The sequence below is a fragment of the Salmo salar genome, chromosome 12, assembly GCF_965601325.2.
Source record: "Salmo salar chromosome 12, fSalSal1, whole genome shotgun sequence".
Taxonomy (NCBI): domain Eukaryota; kingdom Metazoa; phylum Chordata; class Actinopteri; order Salmoniformes; family Salmonidae; genus Salmo; species Salmo salar.
Genome location: NC_138302.1, coordinates 77,708,761 through 77,722,217, shown reverse-complemented (window position 1 = coordinate 77,722,217; position 13,457 = coordinate 77,708,761).

The following is a 13,457-nucleotide window of genomic DNA, read 5'->3' as shown; positions in this document are numbered from 1 at the left end:
TTTTTATTTGGATTTCATGTAATGGACATACAAAAAATAGTCCATATTGGTGAAGTGAAATGAAAACAATTACTTGTTTCAAAAAACTCAAAAAAATATAAAACAGAAAAATGATGCGTGCATATGTATTCACCCCCTTTGCTATGAAGCCCCTAAATAAGATCTGGTGCAACCAATTACCATCTGAAGTAACATAATTAGTTAAATAAAATTCACCTGTGTGCAATCTAAGTGTCACATGATCTGTCACATGATCTCAGTATATATATATATATATACAGTTGAGGTCGGAAGTTTACATTCACTTAGGTTGGAGTCATTAAAACTCATTTTTCAACCACTACAAATTTCTTGTTAACAAACTAGAGTTTTGGCAAGTCGGTTAGGACATCTACTGTGAGCATGAAACAAGTAATTTCTCCAACAATTGTTTATAATTCACTGTATCACAATTCCAGTGGGTCAGAAGTTTACATACACTAAGTTGACTGTGCCTTTAAACAACTTGGAAAATTCCAGAAAATGATGTCATGGATGTAGAAGCTTCTGATAGGCTAATTGACATCATTTGAGTCAATTGGAGGTGTACCTGTGGATGTATTTCAAAGTCTACCTTCAAACTCAGTGCCTCTTTGCTTGACATCATGGGAAAATCAAAAAAAATCAGCCAAGACCTCAGAAAAAGATTGTAGACCTCCACAAGTCTGGTTCATCCTTGGGAGCAATTTCCAAATGCCTGAAGGTACCACGTTCATCTGTACAAACAATAGTACACAAGTATAAACACCATGGGACCACTCAGCTGTCATACCGCTCAGGAAGGAGACGCGTTCTGTCTCCTAGAAATGAGCGCACTTTATTGCGAAAAGTGCAAATCAATCCCAGAACAACAGCAAAAGACCTTGTGAAGATGCTGGAGGAAACAGGCACAAAAGTATCTATATCAACACTAAAACGAGTCCTATATCGACATAACCTGAAAGGCCGCTCAGCAAGGAAGAAGCCACTGCTCCAAAACTGCCATAAAAAAGCCAGACTACGGTTCGCAACTGCACATGGGGACAAAGATCGTACTTTTTGGAGAAATGTCCTCTGGTCTGATGAAACAAAAATATAACTTTTTGGCCATAACGACCATCGTTATATTTGGAGGAAAAAGGGGGATGCTTGCAACCGTGAAGCATGGGGGTGGCAACATTATGTTGTGGGGGTGCTTTGCTGCAGGAGGGACTGGTGCACTTCACAAAATAGATGGCATCATGAGGATGGATAATTTTGTGGATATATTGAAGCAACATCTCAAGACATCAGTCAGGAAGTTAAAGCTTGGTCACAAATGAGTCTTCCAAATGGACAATGAACCCAAGCATACTTCCAAAGTTGTGGCAAAATGGCTTAAGGACAACAAAGTCAAGGTATTGGAGTGGCCATCACAAAGCCCTGACCTCAATCCAATAGAAAATGTGTGGGCAGAACTGAAAAAGTGTGTGTGAGCAAGGAGGCCTACAAACCTGACTCAGTTACACCAGATCTGTCAGGAGGAATGGGCCAAAATTCAACCCAACTTATTGTGGGAAGCTTGTGGAAGGCTACCCGAAACATTTGACCCAAGTTAATCAATTTAAAGGCAAACTACCAAATACTAATTGAGTGTATGTAAACTTCTGACCCACTGGGAATGTGATGAAAGAAATAAAAGCTGAAATAAATCATTCTCTCTACTATTATTCTGACATTTCACATTCTTAAAATAAAGTGGTAATCCTAACTGAGCTAAAACAGGGAATTTTTACTGGGATTAAATGTCAGGAATTGTGAAAAACTTAGTTTAAATGTATTTGACTAAGGTGTATGTAAACTTCCGACTTCAACTGTAAATATATATATACCTGTTCTGAATGGCCCCTGAGTCTGCAACATCACTAAGCAAGGGGCACCGCCAAGCAAGCGGCATACCCCATTCAAAAGCACTTAAATATTTTGTCTTGCCCATTCACCCTCTGAATGGCACATATACACAATCCATGTCTCAAATCATCTACACAGATTGAAGTGGATTTAACAGGTGCCATCAATAAGGGATCATAGCTTTCACCTGGATTCACCCGGTCAGTCTGTCATCAAAATCAAATCAAATGAAATGTATTTATATAGCCCTTCTTACATCAGCTGATATATCAATGTGCTGTACAGAAACCCAGCCTAAAACCCCAAACAGCAAGCAATGCAGGTGTAGAAGCATGGTGGCTAGGAAAAACTCCCTAGAAAGGCCAAAACCTAGGAAGAAACCTAGAGAGGAACCAGGCTATGAGGGGTGGCCAGTCCTCTTCTGGCTGTGCCGGGTGGAGATTATAACAGAACATGGCCAAGATGTTCAAATGTTCATAAATGACCAGCATGGTCAAATAATAGTAATCACAGTGAACAGGTCAGGGTTCCATAGCCGCAGGCAGAATAGTTGAAACTGGAGCAGCAGCACGGCCAGGTGGACTGGGGACAATAAGGAGTCATCATGCCAGGTAGTCCTGAGGCATGGTCCTAGGGCTCAGGTCCTCCAAGAGAGAGAAAGAGAGAATTAGAGAGAGCATACTTAAATTCACACAGAACACCGGATAAGACAGGAGAAATACTCCAGATATAACAGACTGACCCTAGCCCCCCGACACATAAACTACTGCAGCATAAATACTGGAGGCTGAGACAGGAGGGGTTAGGAAACACTGTTGCCCCATCCGATGATACCCCCGGACAGCACCAAACAGGCAGGATATAACCCCACCCACTTTGCCAAAGCACAGCCCCCACACCACTAGAGGGATAGCTTCAACCACCAACTTACCATCCTGAGACAAGGCCGAGTATAGCCCACAAAGATCTCCGCCACGGCACAACCCAAGGGGGGGCCAACCCAGACAGGAAGACCACATCAGTGACTCAACCCACTCAAGTGACGCACCCCTCCTAGGGACAGCATGGAAGAGCACCAGTAAGCCAGTGACTCAGCCCCTGTAATAGGGGAAAGAGCAGTCGTGGAAAGAGCAGGTGTTTTGTACACTCAGGGTATATGGTCTCATCTCACACTGAGATAGACCCATCCTCCAGGATATGGCCGCCTGTCACCCATCTCAAACACTGAGGCTGCCCCCCCCCCCCCCCCCCCATCCCCCCCACACTTACATACAGCACATTAAAGGGTTTCCTAACATGTATAAGATTAACTAACTCAAAGGCACGTTTGGCGTTAAATGCAAATGTGATGCCGATAGGCCTATGCTGGTCTTGATTGGTATGTGGAGAGCAGAGGGGTCTACAGCTCACAGAGAAAGAGGGAAAAGATCAATTGACCTCTATTAACAGGCATGGGCTGCATCTGACATAGATTGTCTCCTTTTCCAAGCAGGCCTAATTGTTGTTGGCACGGCCTCCTCTTCTCAGTGCTCCAGCTAGGATTTTTTATTAATACCTTGTATGACATGAAATTCATCCCAAGACCAATCACACATTGGGTCATTCCTATTTACTTAAAAAAAATGTTTGTTGTACTGTAAAGGTCCATTTATAGATACAATTAATGCATATCCCCTTTGATATTTGGGTATTCATAGGTCTCAATCATCTTTTGTCCAGGGGCGGAAATCCCGTGGGGGACGGGGGGGACACGACCCCCCCCATCCTGGGAAAAATATGATTTGTCCCCCCCAATATATCACTGAAACATAACTATCTAATTTAAATCATATTAATAATACGCAATGAAAGCAATTGTGCTGATTATAGACACTTAACCTGTTTAGGATAGGGGGCAGTATTGACACGGCTGGATAAAAAACATACCCGATTTAATCTGGTTACCACTCCTACCCAGTAACTAGAATATGCATATACTTATTACATATGGATAGAAAACACCCTAAATTTTCTAAAACTGTTTGAATGGTGTCTGTGAGTATAACAGAACTCAAATGGCAGGTCAAAACCTGAGAGATTCCTTTACAGGAAGTGGCCTGTCTGACCATTTCTTGAACTTCTTTTCCATCTCTATCATTTACTAAGGATCTCTGCTCTAACGTGACACTTCCCACGTCGTCCATAGGCGCTCAGAGCCCGGGAAAAAACAGAATGTCGTCATTCCAGCCCCAGGCTGAAACACATTATCGCCTTTCTCAAGTGGCCGATCAAGGGACACTGGCTTATGCGCGTGACCCCGACCGCCCCCGCCTTTGGGATTTTTTCCTCTGTTTGCCGAAAAGGAGATTCCCTGTCGGAATATTATCGCTTTTCTACGAGAAAAATGTCGTAAAAATTGATTTTAAACAGCGGTTGACATGCTTCGAAGTACGGTAATGGAATACTTAGAATTTTATTGTCACGAATTGCGCCATGCGCGCGACACTTCTTTACTATTTCGGATAGTGTCTGGAACGCACGAACAAAACGCCGCTATTCGGATATAACGATGGATTATTTTGGACCAAACCAACATTTGTTATTGAAGTAGCAGACCTGGGAGTGCATTCTGACGAAGACAACAAAAGGTAATCAAACTTTTATAATAGTAAATATGATTATGGTGAGTGCTAAACTTGCCGGGTGTCTAAATAGCGAGCCCGTGATGCATGGGCTATGTACTTAGAATATTGCAAAATGTGCTTTCACCAAAAAGCTATTTTAAAATCGGACATATCGAGTGCATAGAGGAGGTCTGTATCTATAATTCTTAAAATAATTGTTATGCTTTTTGTGAACGTTTATCGTGAGTAATTTAGTAAAATGTTAGCGAATTCCCCGGAAGTTTGCGGGGGGTATGCTAGTTCTGAACGTCACATGCTAATGTAAAAAGCTGGTTTTTGATATAAATATGAACTTGATTGAACAAAACATGCATGTATTGTATAACATAATGTCCTAGGGTTGTCATCTGATGAAGATCATCAAAGGTGAGTGCTGCATTTAGCTGTCTTCTGGGTTTTGGTGACATTATATGCTGGCTTGAAAAATGGGTGTCTGATTATTTCTGGCTTGGTACTCTGCTGACATAATCTAATGTTTTGCTTTCGTTGTAAAGCCTTTTTGAAATCGGACAGTGTGGTTAGATTAACGAGAGTCTTGTCTTTAAATGGCTGTAAAATAATCATATGTTTGAGAAATTGAAGTAATAGGATTTTTAAGGTTTTGAAAATCGCGCCACAGGCTGGCAGTGGCTGTTACGTAGGTGGGACGAATTCGTCCCGCCTAGCCTAGAGAGGTTAATAGCGCGTTTTTAAGTTTCAAAAGATTGCGACCCCCCCACCCTTTGCCTCACAATGGTTTGATCCACTGCCAGTTCGTTAGTTGGCAAGGTAACAGAGGGATCGTGTCTACTGTCTGAAAGGCACTCAATGAATGTAACTGACGTGAGGTTAATCTAGTCAATCGCGCATACACACTAGCTGAATATGCAGAGCTAGCGCGCAAATATTAACTATTAAGCTAGCTAGTACCTATTCCATTTATGTGGCGTCGTCAAAGATGGAATCTTTGCTATCATCAATTTATTCCAAGGTCAGCATGCAGATGATGTAAGTTAGTGCTTCAAAGTTCCTGTGATAAGGTTAGCAATAAACTGAAGTCCAAACTGAACAGAACTACACTCTCTTCTACCATTGTCTTAAATATATTTAATGGTCTCGTTGCAAAAGCTAAATTGTCGTAAGGGAACTTTTATTTATTTATTTTATTTCACCTTTATTTAACCCGGGTAGCAAAGATTATAGCAAACACCACTGAAACTGAATTGGTGCTCGCTAGCTTTGCAAATTCAGCTATTGTTGGAAGCCAGCCAATATGAAACAAACTATTAAAATTACAAAAGGTTGCAGCATATTTTGTGTAAATGGTGAACTCATACAGCTGTCAACTCTTGTCATTTTAATCCGTTTCACATTTGCTAGCTACCTTTTAGATCGAAGCCCAAATAGAATGATTGAAGATGATAGAAGCCCATCTCCTACTGTAAATAACCTACACACTGTGTGTGTAGCCAGCCAGCCAGCCAGCCAGGTAGAAAAATGGCAGAAAAATAAAAGACGGACATCAGAGTATTTTTCAATACACCAAAATGCAAAGTAAGAACCCTAGTAGCCTAATATCTCAAAGACTAGTTGATAAAATGTTCATAAGAAAGAAATGAAATTCTAATGGAAATGTTTCACAATGATGTCATTAGGCAGAGCAGGCAACAGATGGCACACAGACAGCAGAGTTGGGGACAGATATGCAGGGACAGACTGGCAGAGACAGGGAGTCTCAGGTAAGTTTGTTGAGTCTTTGTTTGGCAACATTATGAAAGGTTCTCAATTTTTTGGACTTGTAAAATAGGAACATAATTGGAAAATGCCATGGATACCCCCACTCTCAACTTAAACTGGTGACTGAACTAAGATTTGTTAAAGGCAATGGTATTGCTGTTGTGATTAGTTGTGTAGTTTTGGGTACCGGTAGCTAGGAGTACGGCAAACACCTTATTTCTTTGGTTCCTCAATATACATTTACCATATTACAATGTAGGCTATGTGTTACAGCACTACTTTTGGTGTCCCCCTCAGGAATTGCTCTTGAGAAAATTTCATGTAATTGTCCCCTCCAAAGTTGATATCAGATTTTCGCCCCTGCTTTTGTCCACTACATAACTACATGGACTATGTCAATATCATCCTCCACATAACCTCACATAGGTAATAGAGATGATGATAGATTTGTATGAGCTGGAGTTAGCTGTTAATCAATAGATGAGAATTTACTAGGTAACACAGCTGAAGGCTAAGGTAGAGGGCTCAAATTTGCTTCATGGGCCACTGAAACACATACAGAAAGTATGATATTTCCACCTTACTGCCAAATCGTAATGTCAGCCAGAGAGAGAGAGAATATTCCCTGTATCTCCCGTCTTGAGATATTCCACATTATTTGGGATGGTGAAAATTATCCTTGGGCTTACATTCTTCATGGGATGTTTTGATATCTGCAGCACTGCGCATCATGTCCCCCAACATACTGTGTAGATCGTTTGTAGATTGGAGGCAAGCCTATTCCAGCTGCCATGTTTCTCTGTTGTAGCTACACACTCATGCACTTTCCAGCATGGTGTTTGCAGCTGGGACCTATTTACATAAACACAAGGTCGACCAATGATAAACCTTTGTATCTGTGTAGCCTACAGTACTATGGTTGCTATAGACCACCCTCTGCCCCCAGCTGCCCCCCATCTATCTTCAGAGCTTGTGCTGTTAGGTGACCTAAACTGGGACATGCTTAACACCCCGGCCATCCTACAATCTAAGCTTGATGCCCTCAATCTCACACAAATTATCAATGAACCTACCAGGTACAACCCCAAATCCGTAAACACAGGCACCCTCATAGATATCATCCTAACTTAACCAAATACACCTCTGCTGTCTTCAACCAAGATCTCAGCGATCACTGCCTCATTGCCTGCATCCGTAATGGGTCTGCGGTCAAACGACCACCCCTCATCACTGTCAAACGCTCCCTAAAACACTTCAGCGAGCAGGTCTTTCTAATCGACCTGGCCCGGGTATCCTGGAAGGATATTGACCTCATCCCGTCAGTAGAGGATGCCTGGTTATTCTTTAAAAGTGCCTTCCACACCATCTTAAATAAGCATGCCCAATTCAAAAAATGTAGAACCAGGAACAGATATAGCCCTTGGTTCACTCCAGCCCTTGGTTCACTCCAGACCTGACTGCCCTTGACCAGCACAAAAACATCCTGTGGCATACTGCATTAGCATCAAATAGCCCCCGTGATATGCAACTTTTCAGGGAAGATAAGAACCAATATACACAAGCAGTTAGGAAAGCTAAGGCTAGCTTTTTCAAACAGAAATGTGCATCCTGTAGCACAAACTCAAAAAAGTTATAGGACACTGTAAAGTCCATGGAGAATAAGAGCACCTCCTCCCAGGTGCCCACTGCACTGAGGCTAGGAAACACTGTCACCACCGATACATCCACGATAATTGAGAATTTCAAGAAGCATTTTTCTACGGCTGGCCATGCTTTCCCCTGGCTACCCCTACCCCGGTCAACTGCCCTGCACCCCCCACAGCAACTCGCCCAAACCTTCCCCATTTCTCCTTCACCCAAATCCAGATAGCTGATGTTCTGAAAGAGCTGCAAAATCTGGACCCCTACAAACCAGCCGAGCTTGACAATCTGGACCCTCTCTTTCTAAAATTATCTGCCAAATTGTTGCAACCCCTATTACTATCCTGTTCAACCTCTCTTTCGTATCGTCTGAGATCCCCAAAGATTGGAAAGCTGCCGCGGTCATCCCCCTCTTCAAACGGGGAGACACTCTAGACCCAAACTGCTACAGACCTATATCTATCCTACCCTGCCTTTCTAAGGTCTTTGAAAGCCAAGTTAACAAACAGATCACCTACCATTTCGAATCCCACCGTATCTTCTCCGCTATGCAATCTGGCTTCCGAGCTGGTCATGGGTGCACCTCAGCCACGCTCAAGGTCCTAAACGATATCATAAGCGCCATCGATAAGAGATAATAATGTGCAGCCGTATTCATCGACCTGGCCAAGGCTTTCGACTCTGTCAATCACCACATTCTTATCGGCACACTCAACAGCCTTGGTTTCTCAAATGACTGCCTCGCCTTTTATATACTTCTCTGATAGAGTTCAGTGTGTCAAATCGGAGGGCCTGTTGTTCGGACCTCTGGCAGTCTCTATGGGGGTGCCACAGGGTTCAATTCTTGGGCCGACTCTCTTCTCTGTATACATTAATGATGTCGCTCCTGCTGCTGGTGATTCTCTGATCCACCTCTACGCAGACAACACCCTTCTGTATACATCTGGCCCTTCTTTGGACACTGTGCTAACTAACCTCCAGACGAGCTTCAATGCCATACAACTCTCCTTCCATGGCCTCCAACTGCTCTTAAATGCAAGTTAAACTATATGCATGCTCTTCAACCGATCGCTGCCCACACCTGCCCGCCCGTCCAGCATCACTACTCTGGACGGTTCTGACCTAGAATATGTGGACAACTACAAACACCTAGGTGTCTGGTTAGACTGTAAACTCTCCTTCCAGACCCACATTAAGCATCTCCAATCCAATCTCCAATAAAAATTAAATCGGCTTCCTATTTCGCAACACAGCATCCTTCACTCATGCTGCCAAACATACCCTCGTAAAACTGACCATCCTACCAATCCTCGACTTCGGTGATGTCATTTACAAAATAGCCTCCAACACTACTCAACAAATTGGATGCAGTCTATCAAAGTGCCATCCGTTTTGTCACCAAAGCCGCATATACTACCCACCACTGCGACCTGTATGCTCTCGTTGGCTGGCCCTCGCTTCATACTTGTCGCCAAACCCACTGGCTCCAGGTCATCTACAAGTCTTTGCTAGGTAAAGCCCCACCTTATCTCAGTTGACTGGTCACCATAGCAGCACCCACCTGCAGCACGCGCTCCAGCAGGTATATTTCACTGGTCACCCCAAAGCCAATTCCTCCTTTAGCCAACTCTCCTTCCAGTTCTCTGCTGCCAATGACTGGAACGAACTGCAAAAATTGCTGAAGCTGGAGACTCTTATCTCCCTCACTAACTTCAAGCACCAGCTGTCAGAGCAGCTCACAGATCATTGTACCTGTACATAGCCCATCTGTAAATAGCCCATCCAACTTCCTCATCCCCATACTGTATTTATTGATTTATTTTGCTCCTTTGCACCCCAGTATCTCTACTTGCGTTATGGGCATTACATGCGTGGTTCCCTTGCAAACGCTGAATACATTTAATTTAACCGCTGAAAACCCTTCCGCTTGCTGGCCAACAGATTTTCTCAAGGAGTTTTCTTTCAATAGGAGTTTCTTTACATTTATCGTAAGCCATCCCTTTAAACAGGGTGTACCTTTAATTCGAATTTTGTCAACAGTCTCACTAGAATATATCGAGAGAACGGCTTCAGAATATTAGGGATCAATGAAAGAAAGCCATCGTTTAGGTTAGGAAAGTATTTATAAATAATAAAAAACAAGTTTGGATAGCCTTTATGCACGAAAGAAAGAAAACGGTAGTTTGATTCATTCTTAAAATTGCCACATAGTGTACATATAATTATAATCGGGAGAATAGTGTACAATAGTAGGCTATACCCTCATCTATTGCCTGCACTAACCATGGAACTGTAATGACAGGGCTAAGTATTGCAGCAAGAGTCAGGTTCAGATTGTTACAGCTTTGTCTGCTCTCTGCTCCATAACGATTTAATTAGCCTACATATAATTTTTTTATATTATCAACTGTTACTAATGATGCTCAGCAACAACCACTAGTGATCCTCAGCAACAACCACACGGATGTAACGCCGTTTACAGAGGAAGCAAATGAAGGTGAACAAAACAGTGAGTGATAATGTCGGCTATACCAACTGAAGGGAACTAACAGTAAATTGGCAGTTGAATATTTTTCTTTATTAGGCCTACTGACGGTCGATAATGATAGTTGCTAATATTTAATATGATACAAATAGGAAACAGAGGAACTTGGTGTAGCCTATAATGAAGACTTTTGAGAGTGCCCATCCCTCTAAGTTAAAAAGCCATACAATTTAAAATCTGCATAAAGGCACAGTATTTCATCAACTTTACTGTTGGAAAGTTGATATGTTGATATGCTCTTGTTCGCTGCCATATGACTGGTTTCACATTTGTCTCCAGCGATTATAAGGTAAAATAGATCTAAAACAAGTGTCATTTATATTTACAATTCCCTTATCCAAACAGATTACTCATTTACCTAGATCTTATCAATAGCTCTTAACAAGTTGTAAATTACATTGCATGGAAAATAGTATTATTTCTATCGGAACAAATTAACTAGATGCGTTTTCCACTTGGAATTGGTAGGTTCACTAGAGCTTATTCATGGTTTTCGTGTAAAGGTGGTGGAATTGTTAGGGAATTAAGTCAAGGTCAGAATACGGCCCTTGCAGTGAAGCACAAACACATACACACACGTGTGCACACAAACGTATGCACACACACACAGACACTCTCACACACGCACGTACACGCGCGCACACACACACACACACACACACACACACACACAAATATACATAATCCTATTCTCCCCTGTTTAGAGTCCTGTAGCTGTGCCCTCCCATTGTTTTTGTTATTGTTATTGCTCCTGTGGTGTGTTCATTAGCTCGTGCCCCTGGTGATCATGCCATTTCTGTGCACCCCCTGTCATGCCCTGAGAGATGCTCCCCACTGGTCCGCTGCCTACAGCCACATTAATGACTGCTGTATATTTTTTACCTGATTCATGGAAAAATTATGTACCACAATATATTGTTGAACATGGAAGTTGGATCATATTTCAATGAAACCTTCACAGATGATGCTGATGTAAATCTGTTTGAGTTGTATAGTGACCTATACTGTATGAAGGTGTGACAGCAACCAGAGAGTCATTTCAAAATAGGGTGCATTGTGTGTGTGTGTGTTACCGACATCGCGTTGCTTGCTTAGCGAGTACCACTTCCCCCTGATTTGACTCATACCTGGCTGGAACTCGGGACATCTGCCTTGCTAATACACGTTACTGCCCTCCTTGACAATGTTCCAACAGTTTGAGCCACCCAAAAAAGGTTCCATCCGCGACATTTCAAGCTAGCTGTGGAGTGAGCTTACGGTACGTTCTGAACTCTGTTACATGTGCGTGTGTGTGTGTCAGTGTGCGTATACGTGCATGCATGCTTCTCTCTGCAGTCTACAGTGTTCTATAATTTCCTCATCTGCAGAAAATGTACTACCATGATGACTCATATTATTGTTTCTCTGAACAAGATTGGATGTGTTCAAATACATTATACTTTCTAATGTGCACTTGTTATCACATGCAGTTACATGAGGTTGAAATTCAAAGGAAACCCACATTTTGACTCTCAGCCCAACAGACAGCTCTGACCAACCATGTCAGCTAAATTTGACATTCTCCTTTTGATATCCAATGATTAAGAGGAATCAGAGGAATTATTATAATTTGCCAGGAAAAAAAACTAAACTGTAAAGGGTCTCTTTGATAACAGACCGTACTATGCCTACCTCTCTTAGATATATGTGTTAGATCCTTGACAGATTTTTTTGTATTTTTTTTAATTTCACCTTTATTTAACCAGGTAGGCAAGTTGAGAACAAGTTCTCATTTACAATTGCGACGTGGCCAAGATAAAGCAAAGCAGTTCGACAACATACAAAAACACAGAGTTACACATGGAGTAAAACAACATACAATCAATGATACAGTAGACAAAAATAAGACTATATACAATGTGAGCAAATGATGTGAGATAAGGGAGGTAAAGGCAAAAAAAGGCCATGGTGGCAAAGTAAATAAAGTATAGCAAGTAAAACACTGGAGTGGTAGAATTATAATTTGAAGAAAGTTCAAAGTTAAAATATAAATAATATGGTGCAAGGAGCAAAATAATAAATAAAATAAATAAATACAGTAGGGGAAGAGGTAGTAGTTTGGGCTAAATTATAGATGGGCTATGTACAGGTGCAGTGATCTGGGAGCTGCTCTGATAGCTGGTGCTTAAAGCTAGTGAGGGAGATAAGTGTTTCCAGTTTCAGAGATTTTTGTAGTTCGTTCCAGTCATTGGCAGCAGAGAACTGGAAGGAGAGACGACCAAAGGAGGAGTTGGCTTTAGGGGTGACCAGAGAGATATACCTGCTGGAGCGCGTGCTACAGGTGGGTGCTGATTTGGTGACCCGTGAGCGGAGATAAGGGGGGACTTTACCTAGCAGGGTCTTGTAGATGACCTGGAGCCAATGTGTTTGGCGACGATTATGAAGCGAGGGCCAGCCAACGAGAGCGTACAGGTCGCAGTGGTGGGTAGTATATGGGGCTTTGGTGACAAAACGGATGGCACTGTGATAGACTGCATCCAGCTTGTTGAGTAGGGTATTGGAGGCTATTTTGTAAATGACATCGCCGAAGTCGAGGATTGGTAGGATGGTCAGTTTTATGAGGGTATGTTTGGCAGCATGAGTGAAGGATGCTTTGTTGCGAAATAGGAAGCCAATTCTAGATTTAACTTCGGATTGGAGATGATTGATGTGAGTCTGGAAGGAGAGTTTACAGTCTAACCAGACACCTAGGTATTTGTAGTTATCCACAAATTCTAAGTCAGAACCGTCCAGAGAAGTGATGCTGGACATGCTGGCAGGTGCAGGCAGCGATCGGTTGAAGAGCATGCATTTAGTTTTACTTGTATTTAGGAGCATTTGGAGACCACGGAAGGAGAGTTGTATGGCATTGAAGCTCGTCTGGAGGGTTGTTAACACAGTGTCCAAAGAAGGGCCAGAAGTATACAGAATGGTGTCGTCTGCGTAGAGGTGGATCAGAGATTCAC